Genomic DNA, 14,234 nt, shown 5'->3' on the forward strand with positions numbered 1-14,234 from the left:
AAAATATAATTCTTTATATTATCTATTTTTAGAATTCCAAGTATTAATTACTGAGCCCACTGGATTACATTTTCTGTAATATTTTTATGTATATTTTTGTTCTGCATTCTGAGATATTTTTCTTTGACTTGATCATTGAACAAGTCCTATGAACATTATTTTTGTAATTATAATGTTGAGTTACTCAGAGCCCTTTCTTATTTTCTGTTTGCTCTTTTCCTATTACTTTATGACTTAATTAATTATGCAATTTTAAAAAACGCTAATATTTTAAAATTATTTTCACCCAAAATATTTTGTACATATTTCCTTCCTTTTTCATCTGTTATCTCTCACTCTTTACACTTTGAACGTGCTCTGCCATGCTCAGGATTTAAACAAATGCAGTTCGTTTTTTCTATTCATACATAGGGAAGAGTCAGTAACCCTGAGATTTATGAATATGGATCCTTGTTGACTGGCCGATTTGAGGTACAGGTTACTTGGGTGACTCCACCAAGATCTTGAATAGCAAAGCCTATATTACCTGTCCTAATTCTCCCCCAGATAGCTCTTCAATTTGTTTAGGGAAGAATGTTTTTCCCTTTTTTAACCTGCAGTGCAAACAGCAATCTGTAACTTGGTTTTTCCTGGTGGTAGAGGGAAAGTAAAAGCTCCATTGAGGACTGTCAGTTAATCATCCTGTTTTTCATACCACTTTTCCCTCTCATTTTCCAAGTACATGGATTTCCAACTTTCAGATCTTTCCAAGGTATGACTAGCAAGGTCTGCACATGCCTTTGCTGTTGTCCTCTCTGTGGGTGTCCTGGAAAGTCACTTTTCCACTCTGCTTTTTGATCAGTATTGATTTACTTTTTAAAATTGCAGTAAAAGTTTGAAATCTCTTGTCCCAGCTGGCGCTCTTGCATTTTCCTCATTACGCTGAGCTTATGCCTCTCTATTCCTTTCTATCATTGCACTAAGTCCTGAGAAGTTAAAAGCTAATACCATCTTGAATCACAGTACCGATGTTATAATTAAAAATACCTCAATTGATTACATAAAACATGTAACATATGTTATTAAATCGGCTTTATTTTCTTTAATGCATATAATATCAAGTAAGAGGTAGAAATAAAACAAAAGACAGTCAAGAATTGTGGGTAAGGATATAGAGGACCTGGAGGTGAATTCTTTAGTAATATGGAAATATATTTCACCTCTCAAAATTGTGTTTTACCACCTGTCAGTGAGATAAATAATAGAATTTACCTCATAGGGTTCATGTAAAATACAAATTAAATTATAAACATAAATCAGTATTGGATTTTGTGCATGCTACGCATGCAGTAAATGGTAGCTATTAGTCTTACTAATATTATTGGTAAAGAAAAAAAACAGAAAAGATGCCACCTTATCTAGTTTATCACTTTTAGTTTTGCATACTTGCTTTAAGAGCTTGCCTATATACAAAACAACTTTTTCAGAGTTTATTATATCATTAAACATATGTTGAACGATTCAGATTTTAAAAAGGGGTTAAGTGTGCGTCATTGGGAGCTGTGTTACTAATGAGAAAGTAAGCCTACAGGCCTATACTCCAGTTTGTGGGAGAAGTACTGTTGTATGTATGTGTATATGTGTTCACACACACACACACACACACACACACACACACACACACACACAAACACAATGCTGTGGCAGAACAGATAAGGAGATAGATAACTGTCTCTAAAGGAGAGACCAGGTGAAAAGGTTTCAGCTTAGCAGTTACTGACTGGCTAGTCAGTGAGCAGGGTAGAGACAAGCAAACAGAGGGAAAAGTGTGTGTAAATTCATCAAATGTTAAAAATTTATTAATAAACTTACTCAGAGCATTTTGAGCTTAAATGATATTAAAGGAACAAGCTTAAGATGGCTAGAATAGAACTGAGGTGTTAACAATGGTCTGTCTCATTACTATACTTTCAAGTGAAGCTTGAAAGGATTCAAAGGCGGAATATTCTTTTACACGAAGAGACATTAGTATTGATAACATCACCAATTTGCCAATGTTTACGTCTTCCTTTAGTATCTCTTACTTTCTAAGCTTTCTCCTCTATGATCTTCTCTTTATTTCCTTTGTTATCCCTTGGACATTATTGCATATTACTAATCAGCCAGACCCTCATGGGAAAGCCTGTTTCTGGTCCCTATATTAGACCAGCTGTCTAGAAGTAAAGACCATCATCTCATTCTGTTCACATTCTTCAAATATAGTCAGCAGTTCTGTAACCTGACAGGCAAATGGTTTGGCAAAAAGTCAGATCCTGACACTAACCTTGTTAGGTGACATGAGTATGCACAAAAAAGTAAAATAACTCCATTCCCAACCGGCTCTTGGGCATCCATATACATCGCAACAAATTGTTGTCATGTTGGCACTGCTGCTATGTCTAAACCTGTCATAGCACTGAAGAATTGGCAGCCTTGATTGTCTTTGAAGTCTTTGCTTCAAACAAAAAAAAAATTAGAGTCAGTAATCCCTGTCTTAGTCTGGTCCAAAACAAAAACAAAGTTAAGTGGACTTCAAAGGAAAAAGCCAACTGTCCATCCATTGGAAAAAGAGATAGAAGAGAGCAATCATGTGGCATATATAAGAGTGAGGATGAGAGTTTAAAATGTCCAAATCAATTCAGCTCACTTAATCAGCCATGGGTGAAAAAAAAGAATCATTAAATTTAGTCAACTGTAATAATTTGGATCAAAGGCTGAAAATGACTAAACAGATCTTTTAGCCTGCTCCCGGAGTCAGCTGATCACTGATCTGAACAACAGTAAAGTCTATCAGAAAAGTATTGCCAAGATTCAAATATCTTAGAATATATGAAATAGAAAAAACTTAACCTGTAGAGGTTTTCTGTATCAGGGCTGTTGAGGAGGTCAGGGCAGTTGGGAGCTAGAGGAAGTCTGCTACTCTTAACCAGTTTGCAAATGCACCAGAAATAACCATGTTCCTCTTCAGAGTATTTGCCTGCTTCTGTTGTCCTTCTTCCAGAAAGCTTTCTGTTTCTCTCTATTCTCAGTTGATGGGAATATTTCATTTAAATTAAAAAACAAAATAGAGGTGGCTTATCAGCAACTCATGCTGACTGATGGAGGTGTTTAAGATGATATCAGATTGATATGAAGCCTAATCTATTAACTGCTTTAAATTAATGATCAGGGAGAGAGTAAAAGTGTTATACATTTCTCAGTGTTACTAAATTGTATGATGTTAAACCACAAAAGAAGATAAAAAATAATAAAAGTAGGTATAGACAAATGATAAAAATGTAAGAAAAAAATTTTAATTGAAGTATAGTTTATTTACAAGGTTGTGTTAGTTTCTGGTGTACAGCATAGTGATTCAGCTATATGTATATGTTCTTTTTCATTATAGGTTATTACAAGTTATTGAGTATATTTCTCTGTGCTATATAGTAGGACCTTGCTGTTTAGCTATTCTGTATCTCCTAAATTATATTTAGCTAGTTTGTATCTGCTAATTCTGCTCATCCCAAACTACCAATTTATTCTTCTCCAACTCTTCTCCCCTTTGGTACCCATAAGTTTGTTTTCTGTCTGTGATTCTGTTTCTGTTTTGTAAATAAATTCATTTGTGTTGTCTTTTAGATTCCACATATAAGCGATATCATATGATATTTGTCTTTCTCTGACTTACTTCACTTAGTATGATAATCTCTAGGTCCATCCATATTGCTGCAAATAGCATTATTTTATTCTTTTTTTTATAGCTAAGTAGTATTCCATTGCATATATATATATATATATATACACCACAACTTCTTAGTCCAGTCATCTATCAATGGACATTTAGGTTGCTTCCATGTCTTGGCTATTGTAAATAGTGCTGCTGTGAACATTGGGGTGTATGTACCTTTTGAATTGTAGTTTTCTCTGGATACTACCCAAGAGTGGGATTGCTGGATCATATAGTAACTCTATTTTTAGTTTTTCAAGGAATCTCCTTACTGTTTTCCATGGGGCTGCGCCAGATTACATTCCTACCACCAGTATTGAAGAAAAACTCACAAATGATTGCCCTGTTAGAATGCTGATTCTAAAATTCTGCAATGGCCCTTTGTTTTATAAAATGGTAGTGTGATAGCAGAAGTCAATAATTAAGTGAGATTCTAAGAAAAAAATTGCATAATTTGTATTTGTTATTTGAACTTCTGTCACTCTGTGTTGTTTCATGTGGCCATTTACATACCTTTAATATCCTAGTGGTGACTTAATCCTATTGTTTCAGTGATTTTTTTTTTTTTTTGACACTTTACAGTTCTGGAAGAGTTCATGTAGTTTTCTAAAATGTATTTCAGGTTCAAATGTGAATCGAACTCACTGGAATAGGTTATTACATATGTTTAAAAATAATGTCAATTTGGCTCTAAAAATAATTTGTTTGGAAACTAATTTTACTTTTTTATGTGAGGTGACTTGAAAACAGGAAGCTATTGGCAAATTAAACATTTCATTACGTTGAACAATGTGTGGTTGAATAGTTTGAAAAAGACCTACCAGCAAATTGGGTTCAGATATTAAGGTTGGGGGCTTGTGTACTCTGATTGACAACTTATGTTCAGAAGCATTTTCGAGTAGAAGAATGAAAAATTTGGCTTTCCAATCTGTTAGTACAAACTTAGAAACTGAAACGGTCAGTTTTCTTTGAGAGAAGTTCTGGAGGAGCAAAGTTCCCTTGTGAAGCATAATCTGTAAGGGAAAAGAAGACAGTTTGTTCTGAAGTATGAAATGATTTGGAAGGCTTTGGCAAAAAATACAAGAAAAGAAATAAGCAAGAGGCATAGCCAATGTTCAATATCAAATTTAGGTATGCTGGGCTATAGATTGTTTGTGAATGCAGAGAGAATAAAAAGTAAAAGCATTTAAGCTAACAAAATGTAACCAGTGAATAAAGATATTGTGAGAATGGTACAACAGAATAACAAGATTTTCTGTAAGGAAAAATAACTGTACTAAAACAGTGGAGCTGAGTTACATATTATCAGTCTTAAAAATAAACATTTTATAATAGTTTGCGAGAACAAATGGGGCCCTCAGAAGTAGATGGCCAAGACTCAAATATACTTCTAAGAAATGTTCTTTATTGCCTATGTCTTAAAAAATCCATTCTGAGAGACAGGAGGATCTATGACTTAAACATGGATGTGATGCTTTGGAACTAAATTCCAGTGGTGAATAGATATGAATTGATTGTGTCCTGAAAGGATTTTACAGCATCACAAATCCCACACATGTTATGGTATATATGTCTCTCTGTTCCCTTGCAAATCTTAGCATTCAGAGTTCAGTACTCATTACTCAAGGGCTAGTGTGAAAGAAATAATTGGATTTGGGTATAAAAAACAGAAAATTCAAAGAAAAGTTAATATACTTGTGTTCTTGGAAAACTTTATTTCATTCTTTTAACAGTAATCAGTGTGGAGCCAAATAATTAAGAAAATTTTGTTTCTGGTTGCATTTGCAACAACTCTGGAAAGTGAATTAGTAGAAACTTTCACTTAAAAAATGTCAGTGTGTGTGTGTATGTCTATTTTGGATAAGGAATTTAAAAGGCAATAAATTTAATAGCAAGTGGTAATTTGGACGTGAAATGGTTGCTTACTTTTAAAAATCTATTCAACCAATCAACATGTACACCATAGTAATTTTCATTAATGGCAATATAGAATTCAGAATGAGGCAATAATGGCGTGTTTCAGAGCATTTTAGAGGAAGAATATATGCTCTTTATTAAAATAGATTTTAAAAGTAGTTTGATTATCATTTGATTAGATTTTTCCCGTAAGTAACCAGACACTGTCTTAACTGTCACCACATCCTGTCTTCTCCATCTCCTTCAGTCATAAGGTATATGGGGATTCAGTTTTTATCCAAATCAGTTTCTTCAACTGGGTTTAGCATACTGCAATTAAATCTTTCATCTTGACTATTAAAAATGGAAGGATTATTTCCCTTCTATCATCACCCTGTAGCTGTCTTTAAAATCTACCTATTTGGATTCAAATATATGCCCTTCGTTCATTTGGTAAATATTTAATAAGAAACCACACTTTACAGGGTATTCTTTTAAGCAAAATCAAGGAGACAGTGGCAAGTACACATGTTCATGCATTATTTAGTTAGAATTTCTTTACTTAAAACTTTCCCACAAGTCATTGAATAGTTTTCCAATGCATCTTTATTCAAAATTTATTCAGTACACTTAAACTTTCACGAAGAAAAGACCAAAATATGATCTAGTGGATTCACAAACCTCTAAACTTAGTTTTGTTCTGTATTCTTTTACTTTTTATTGACATCTGTGATTTTCTGAACAGTTGTGGATTCTGGATACAAAGACTTAAAAGTTATTGGTAGAGGGAAACATTTTTCCCTCATAAACAATCACTCTGGCTTTTCAAGGAGTGCGTTTTTATGACCATGCCTTTCCTAAGACTCTCATAATTATTCACTATGACAGCATTTTTTCCCTACATTTTAAATGTGTGAAATTTGGGGACACACTTTGTAGATAAAACATCTACTGACTTCTTTAAGAAGGCTAAACGAAGGAGGGAGAATTTCCATGTGAGAAAAATGGCTGAATCTTACAATTTTATTTCCCTAAGAATTCCTTCTTTTTGAAAAATCTCACATTCATCTCACTGTTATAACCAGTTGTAAGAATATCCACGGGTTCTATTACATAAAACATCCCAGATCGTCCAAAGTTATTATTGAGGGTTAGGAAGCTAAGACTAAAGTTTTCCCTTTGTTACCAATGTTTGAAAATCAGTGTTCAATTTTATTAATGAGCCAGTGAATTTCCTCACATAGTTCCTCTTTAATTGGAAGCCAAATACTGAGATTCAGGCAGCAGTAGAATGATCCAAATTGAGAGGCTAGAATAAGGAATCATATAAAGGAGCCTCTGTCTTTTGGTGTTGACAGGCTTCTTAATGTTAGCTATTCCAGTGGGCATATAGTGGTATCTCTTTGTGGTTTTAATTTGCATTTCCCTGATGACTAATAGAGTTGAGCATTTATGTACATGGTTAGGGTTTTTTCATGTGTCTTCTTTTGTGAAGTATTTGTTCAAGTCTTTTGCCAATTTTTAATTGGGTCTTTTGTCTTTTATTTTGGATTATAAGTTATTTATATATTTTGGATAAAAGTCCTTTTGTCTGATGTATGCATTGAAAATATCTCTTCAAATCTGTGGTTTACCTCTTCATTTTCTTAACTGTCTTGCAAAAGACAGAAGTTTTAATTTTGTTGAAGAACAATTTGTGCCATAAAACTATGCAGATTTTTTTCTTACATTTTTTTCTGAAAGTTTTACATTTTAAGATTATGATCTGACTCCAGAAGCTTTGAAGGTGGAGAAAAATGTTCCTGCTATGAATCATTTGTCTCTTAGACTTACTTTTCAATTATGCAGCATATTGATTTTTTCTTTTTTTGTAGTTACTTTTAAGAAAATTACAAGAGATCCTTTTATGACATACTATCATTCGCCACTCTAAATGGAAAATGTGATGCTTTTTAGGAAGTTTTATTTATTTTTAGAATTAGAGCATCCTGATTTTTTTAATATTTCTTAATCCTTAAATCAATTTAATTTTTTTGTATATAAAAATTTTTATTGAAATACAGTCAGTTTACAATGTGTCGATTTCTGCTGTGTAGCATAATGCTTCAGTCATATATGAACATACATATATTTGTTTTCATATTCTTTTTCACCATAAGTTACTACAAGATATTGAATATATTTCCCTGTGCTATACAGTCAGTATGAGCTTGTTTTTTTTATCTATTGTACATATATATTAGTATCTGAAAATCTCTAGAACATCCTGATTATAATTAAGCTGTGGTCATTTTGTTTATAAAAATGATTCACTTCATTAACAATCTCAAATTTATTAGCATAGTATTTCATTAAATATCTTATATTTTACTCTATTAGATATATACTAATATATAATCTTCCTCTATTCCAAATTTTTATGTTTTTGCATATTTTTAGATTTAAATACTGCTTCTCTCATATATATATATATGTATATATGTATAAATATCATATATAAAAGCACTAGCCCCTATACTTATTTACCACTTTAACTGTTTTTCACTTACAATCTAAATAGAATAATAAGGTAGCTTTTGCAGATGCACGAAGAGTAAATCACCTACCATTTTTATATATCTCATGTATGGAGACATATATGTAAAAAATATCTTGGCTTTCAACTTAAGTATCATTTTCATGTTGAAAAAGAATACCATTTATTTTCCAGGAAATATGCTTTTATCATTCTTTCAATTCAGGTGTTAGCATTGAAATAAATCTCACCAAATACGTAGAGTGAAATTGGCATAATTTAACATGATGTAGAGTAAACAGAAGTTAAGAATCAATAAGTGGCTCAGTTTGAGATCTCATCACTAAGTGATTTGTGATACACTTCTTTTTCTTCAATCTACATCAGGTAATGGGATTTTATAGATTCTTGAGAAAATGATGAGTGTCCTGAGAGGTTTGAATGTATTTGTTTCTAATACATTGTTTAGAAATTAGCTTATTCTGAACAAAATCATTTCTTGAAAGTAGAACATGTCTTGATGGCTGGAAAATGGTTGGTAACTTTAGATTTTATATAATGGACCTTACTATTAGAAAAGAATGATACAGCTTTTCATGATGAATATTAATAAGGCAGAACAGCATGCCTAAATAAAAACATCAGGTAACTTAAATAGTTTATTTTTAATCTATGATTTTTGCCTACTGCTTCATTTAAAATTTCTTAAAGGTGCTTTGAATATCTTTCCATATCAATTATTTTTGACATATGTTTTTCAGGTCCACACATGCTTGTCATTTCTCAGTATTCTCTTTTATTTCCTTTTAGTATGTTTTTGTGAATCCATTGAAAATATGAAATGCAGTAAAATTTGTTTTATATTGTGGTGAAAAGAAAATATTTTAGTTTTCTGAGTTTTCAGAGTCTAATCTATTCAATTTAAATTTAAGTAGAAGAGCTTCATAATAAGAAGGTAGCAAAAGTAAATTTTTTGAATCTCCATAATTTCTATTTTCACTCTCAAAAACATGGTATTTGAGTTCATAAAACAGCAAAAACAAAACCAACTGTAATCAAAAAATTAAATTACATAGATAGCATTCAAAAAACAAAGTGACAAAATAAACTCCCAAATAATAGTCTTTGGAGCCAAACTGCTAATAGCAGTAAGACCCAACTGTTATATGAACAGTTGTGGAGGAGGAAGTGGGAAGAGCAAAGGGAGATTTGATGATCTTGAGAGACAATCTAACAACTAAGTCACAACCAATTATCTTCCCCAAATTGAGGGGTTCTTGCTCAGTGTGGAAAGTGTAGGGGAATCAATATGGGAATAGCAAACTGTATAGCAGTGCAGGCTCCAATTCACAGGTGACTGAAAAGAGAATACAAAAAGGTTGGACAAAGCCAAGTGGTATGGTTCCAATTGATTTTTCGAAACTAATAACGTAAGCTTGCTTCCCAGACAAACTACATATAGAGGAGAAATTGCTGGGAGTAGAATCTAAATTGAATAAAAGAGATATTATGGGCAGAAGACAATGAAGAGCCAGATAACAGAGGGTGCATGGAAGAAAGATGAGAAGATCTCAGAAGGCAAAAGACCCTATTGCATGATAGCTATGAAGGTAGCCAAGCTATTACTGATAGCTTCTAATATTCAGAAGAATAATCACGAGAGCTAACCTAAATTTTTCTCTCCGACAGCACTCCAAAAAGAGCTCATCTCATATCAAACATAAAAGGATTTTGTTTGAATCCTACAAAAATTCGTTATTATAAACAGTGATAACAATGAGAAAAGACTGGTTTATAGACCATGAAACTATAAAAGAACTACATGCACCCCAAAAGATGAAAATCTTAACATAGTGCATTATCATGTAAAATTCAAGATAATGATAGACATAATGAAAAAAAGCATAATTTATAATTAGTTAAATTCTGAAATGATATGATAAAATATAAAAATAGTTCTAAGGAGAGCTAGTAGAGCTCTGAAGAGAATTAAAAATCAGAGCAAAACTATTTCAGAAATAAAGACTGAACTAGTGAAACACTAGAACAAACATGTCAAAAAATAAATAGAACATTGAGTGGAGGAAAAAATATCTTTTTATTTAATCAAAATGAGTTAGATAAATAGATAAAAGGATTTGAAAGTGGATAAGATAATATATATCTTTATCTATTTATATATCTGTACATATATCTGTTCCCACATATGTGTAATAGAAGTCTGAATAGAAAACCAAAACCCAGGAAATAAACAAATTTAACAATATTAAAAATTATAAATCATTAAATAAACTTACATACGGAAGACTTAAACTTACATTTTGAAATGTCACACTGAATAGGTGTATTCGGAAGAGCCAACACCAGAAAAATTTTAAAGAAAAATAAAATAGACAAAATGGACAAGTTACCTATAAAGGAAGGAAAATCAGATTCCCATCAGACTTTTAAGAGCAGAAGTTTCCCCAGAAGACATTTGTAGATACTGAGATATCTACAAAAAGAAGAACATTCAAATATTAAAGACATATATGACATACAATGAACATGCATGATGCTAGGGAATATTATTCTCAGGAGCCCATACTGAGGAATCTACTTCTGGCAAATCAATTTAGACAACCAAAAGACTGGAAAGGTATTAACATAATGACATCTAATAAACAGTCAATATACTTTTTTCTTATAAGTGAAATAAAATGATGTATATGTGAAGATCATGTGTAATAATATGTATTTTGGTAATATATACACTGTATAATATAGGTTGCACAACATGTATTCTAAACTTACTATAATAGTATATGCTCTGATAGTGTGTATTCAACATAACTTTTTTAAATGAGGGAGAAATGGGGAGACTATATGGAAAGTAGATTAAGCTCACTTATTGCTTCAGATTAAGTCCTGAATGAAAGAGAAGGTAAAGGAAAGACTGAGTTGAGTAGCTACTTTCAATATTTTCATAGCAGGGAACCAAGACAGAAATAACAAAAAGAAGGGACTAATGATATTATAATAAAGATATTACAATAAAAGTGACCATTAGGACAAAAATGCCCTATTTTTAAAAACATACTTTAAAATGTTCAAATAACCTATTTAAGTAACTAAAGATCTGCCAAAGTAAGAAGAGAGATAAAGGGAAGTGATACACATATAGGCAGTCTTTTTTTCCGTATATGTATCAGACAAATATGACAATACTAAGATGAAATACTTCACTCATATCAGTAGATGTAAGTAAGTTTAACCCACATATAAAAAGGGAAACAGGCTTTCAACTGAAAAACAAAGCAGAATGCAAAACTATAATTTATAGAAGATATATACTAAGCAACGAAGTTTGGAAAGATTACAAGTAAAAACTTGGAGAAGGATACATCAGATAAATTCAGATAAAAAGAATACAAAGGCCACAACCTTGATGTTTATCATCATAAAATTCAGATCAAGACATACAAAAAGAGAATTTTGTATTGCTGTTTAATATAAAGTACAGTAAAGGTATAATAGTTATTAATAATTATGCATCCTATAACAATGCAACAGCTTTCTTAAAATAGATACAAATATGTAATTAGAAAGAGACAGTAGGATACTAATGGTAGAAGCTGACTTTAATATATTCCTTCAATCCGTTAAAATCAAGTAGACAAAAATAATTCTTACCACACCTCTTTTGCAAATAGGTAATATGCATAAAAATTGAGTGTGTCTTAGGCACCAAAAGGAACCTCAGAAAATTCCAAATAATTGAAGTAACATAAGCAGCATTCATAACCAAAGTTCAATAAAATTGTTAGTTAATAAATAATTTTGAAGTGTTTTTTTTCCTGGATATTTAAAGATTTATTCTCAACCAACTTTTGGATTACATAGAAAATTTAGACCAATATTTCAGAATTTGTTGAACGTAAGAATAAAATACAGAATGTATTTTAAACTTTTGAATATAAATGAATTACCAGAGAAAATTTATAACATTAAAACAGATGAATAAAGTGAAAAAGTTAATTGCCTTGACACTGAATTCAGAAAAGTAAAATACAAAATAACAGTGAAAGAATTCTAAATAAAAAGGGGAAATAAGAAATTAATAAACATGAAAACATTATTTATATAAAAACAAATATACCTAAAAAGGTCTGTTGAACTAAAAATGTAGTGAAAACTGTTGAACTAATAAATGGAATGAAGAATTCTTTGATAGAATTTAGAAATAGAAACCGTAAAAAATCTGTCCAAATAATCAAGAGAAAAGAGAAGTTACATATGTAAAAGTTACTTAAAAATATAAGGCTACATCACAGATGGCCTATGCAGAGCCTTCTGAAAATTCTATATATAAAATGGTTACTTTTCTGGGAAAAATGCTTACCCAAAGTGATTTTAATTAAGATTGAAATTCTAAAAAGACTTTTAGCTTAGAAAATATAAAAATTAGAGTACTTCTCCTCAAATGCAACATTCCAGGTAATTTCAAAACGGATTTCTCCTAACACATAATCCCAACACTAATTTATAGGTAATTTCAAAGGGATTTCTCCTATCATGTGTCTCCTATCACATTGACAATAATCTGAAGGCTTTATAATACACTCGCTTGTTAGTGAAGTAGTAGAAGTAAGCACTTGGGTATATTGCTTAAGTGTATATAAAAATGTTACAATCCATTCCCTAAAAGAAAGAATTTGGCTAAAACTTTTTTTTTAAAAAAGTATGTGTACATTAATCTTTTAACCGAGCAGTTCCATTTCTAGGAATTTATCCCACTCACATTAGTATGAATATATATATATATATATATATATATATATATATATATATATATATATATACATACACACAAGACCCTTTATTATAGATCTGTGTGTATTAGCAAAGGAATAGAAAACAGCTTTGTGTTCATTAACAAAGTACAGCTCCAACAATGTTGTTATAATGCGGAATGAAGTAATTAGCCGTTGGAAAAGCAATGAAGGCTATCTCTAAATACTTTTATGGTGGTATCTCCATATTTCAGTTTTAAGTGAAAACAGCATGTTGAAGAAAATTACATATATTCACATATCTAGCATATATTAATATATCTACCCTTCTAACAAAAAATGGATAACTATATATATATACCTTTTAAATATTAAAATGCAAAGATGAATTTAAAAGTATAAATAAATTGTAAAGATAATTAGGAAGTGTAGTAGAGGAGAAAGCACAAAGAAGCTGGGTTTTCCTGAAGGTAATTTGTTTTGTGGATTTTATTTTTGAAAATTGTATATATTTTACATAATTATAAAGTAATTTAGTTATAGTAATTCCTAAAAATTAAAAGGCAAAGGGAACAGGTAACTATAACTCTGTATCAAGGAATTATTTTAAATTACCACATCCTAGGTGGTATAAACTTGAGGACAAAAAGAACAAAAATCTTAAAAGTGTTTTCTTCAATAATTGTGTTGGTATAATGTTGGTATTGTGATTTTGAGACTGTTATATTTGTAGCGTGTGATGGAGTGGGAAAAAAAAAAAGAACTAGGTTGGTGTCATAGAGAACTGAGATTTTCAGAATGGGAAATAAACATATACAGAATTAAAGAAATGTTAAGTTAAAATTCCAAAAGTTCTAAATTAGAAAAACCTGCTTGAACTCATGAAGTATTTAATTGCAAACTATTTATTTCCTGGCCCTTTTCACCAAAAAGGTCTAGAAACAATGACTAACCATAGTGCTTGGGTTGTGATCTCTAAAAATCATATTTTATTGAAAGGAAGTAGGATTCTAAAGAAATAGCTGATTCCAGATCTAGGAAATTCTGAAATGGATCTGGAGAACTTTATTACCAGGAAAAAAGGAGGCTATCAAGGAGTTCTGAATTGGGTGAAAGGACTCAGAAACCAATTTAAGTAGGATCCGCTGACCAAATTAGGGTCAATATGAATATGAATACAATAACAACAGAAGTTGATTAAAACATTTCAAATGTATTTTAGTCCATCATCATAAGGGTAATTAAAAAAAACAGAAAGCTCATTAACACATTTAGAGAATGCTAGGAAACCACTTCATTATTTTTGAAAACCTGATAAAGAGAATCA

The sequence above is a fragment of the Camelus dromedarius genome, chromosome 15 (assembly GCF_036321535.1).
Source record: "Camelus dromedarius isolate mCamDro1 chromosome 15, mCamDro1.pat, whole genome shotgun sequence".
Classification (NCBI taxonomy): Eukaryota; Metazoa; Chordata; class Mammalia; order Artiodactyla; family Camelidae; genus Camelus; species Camelus dromedarius.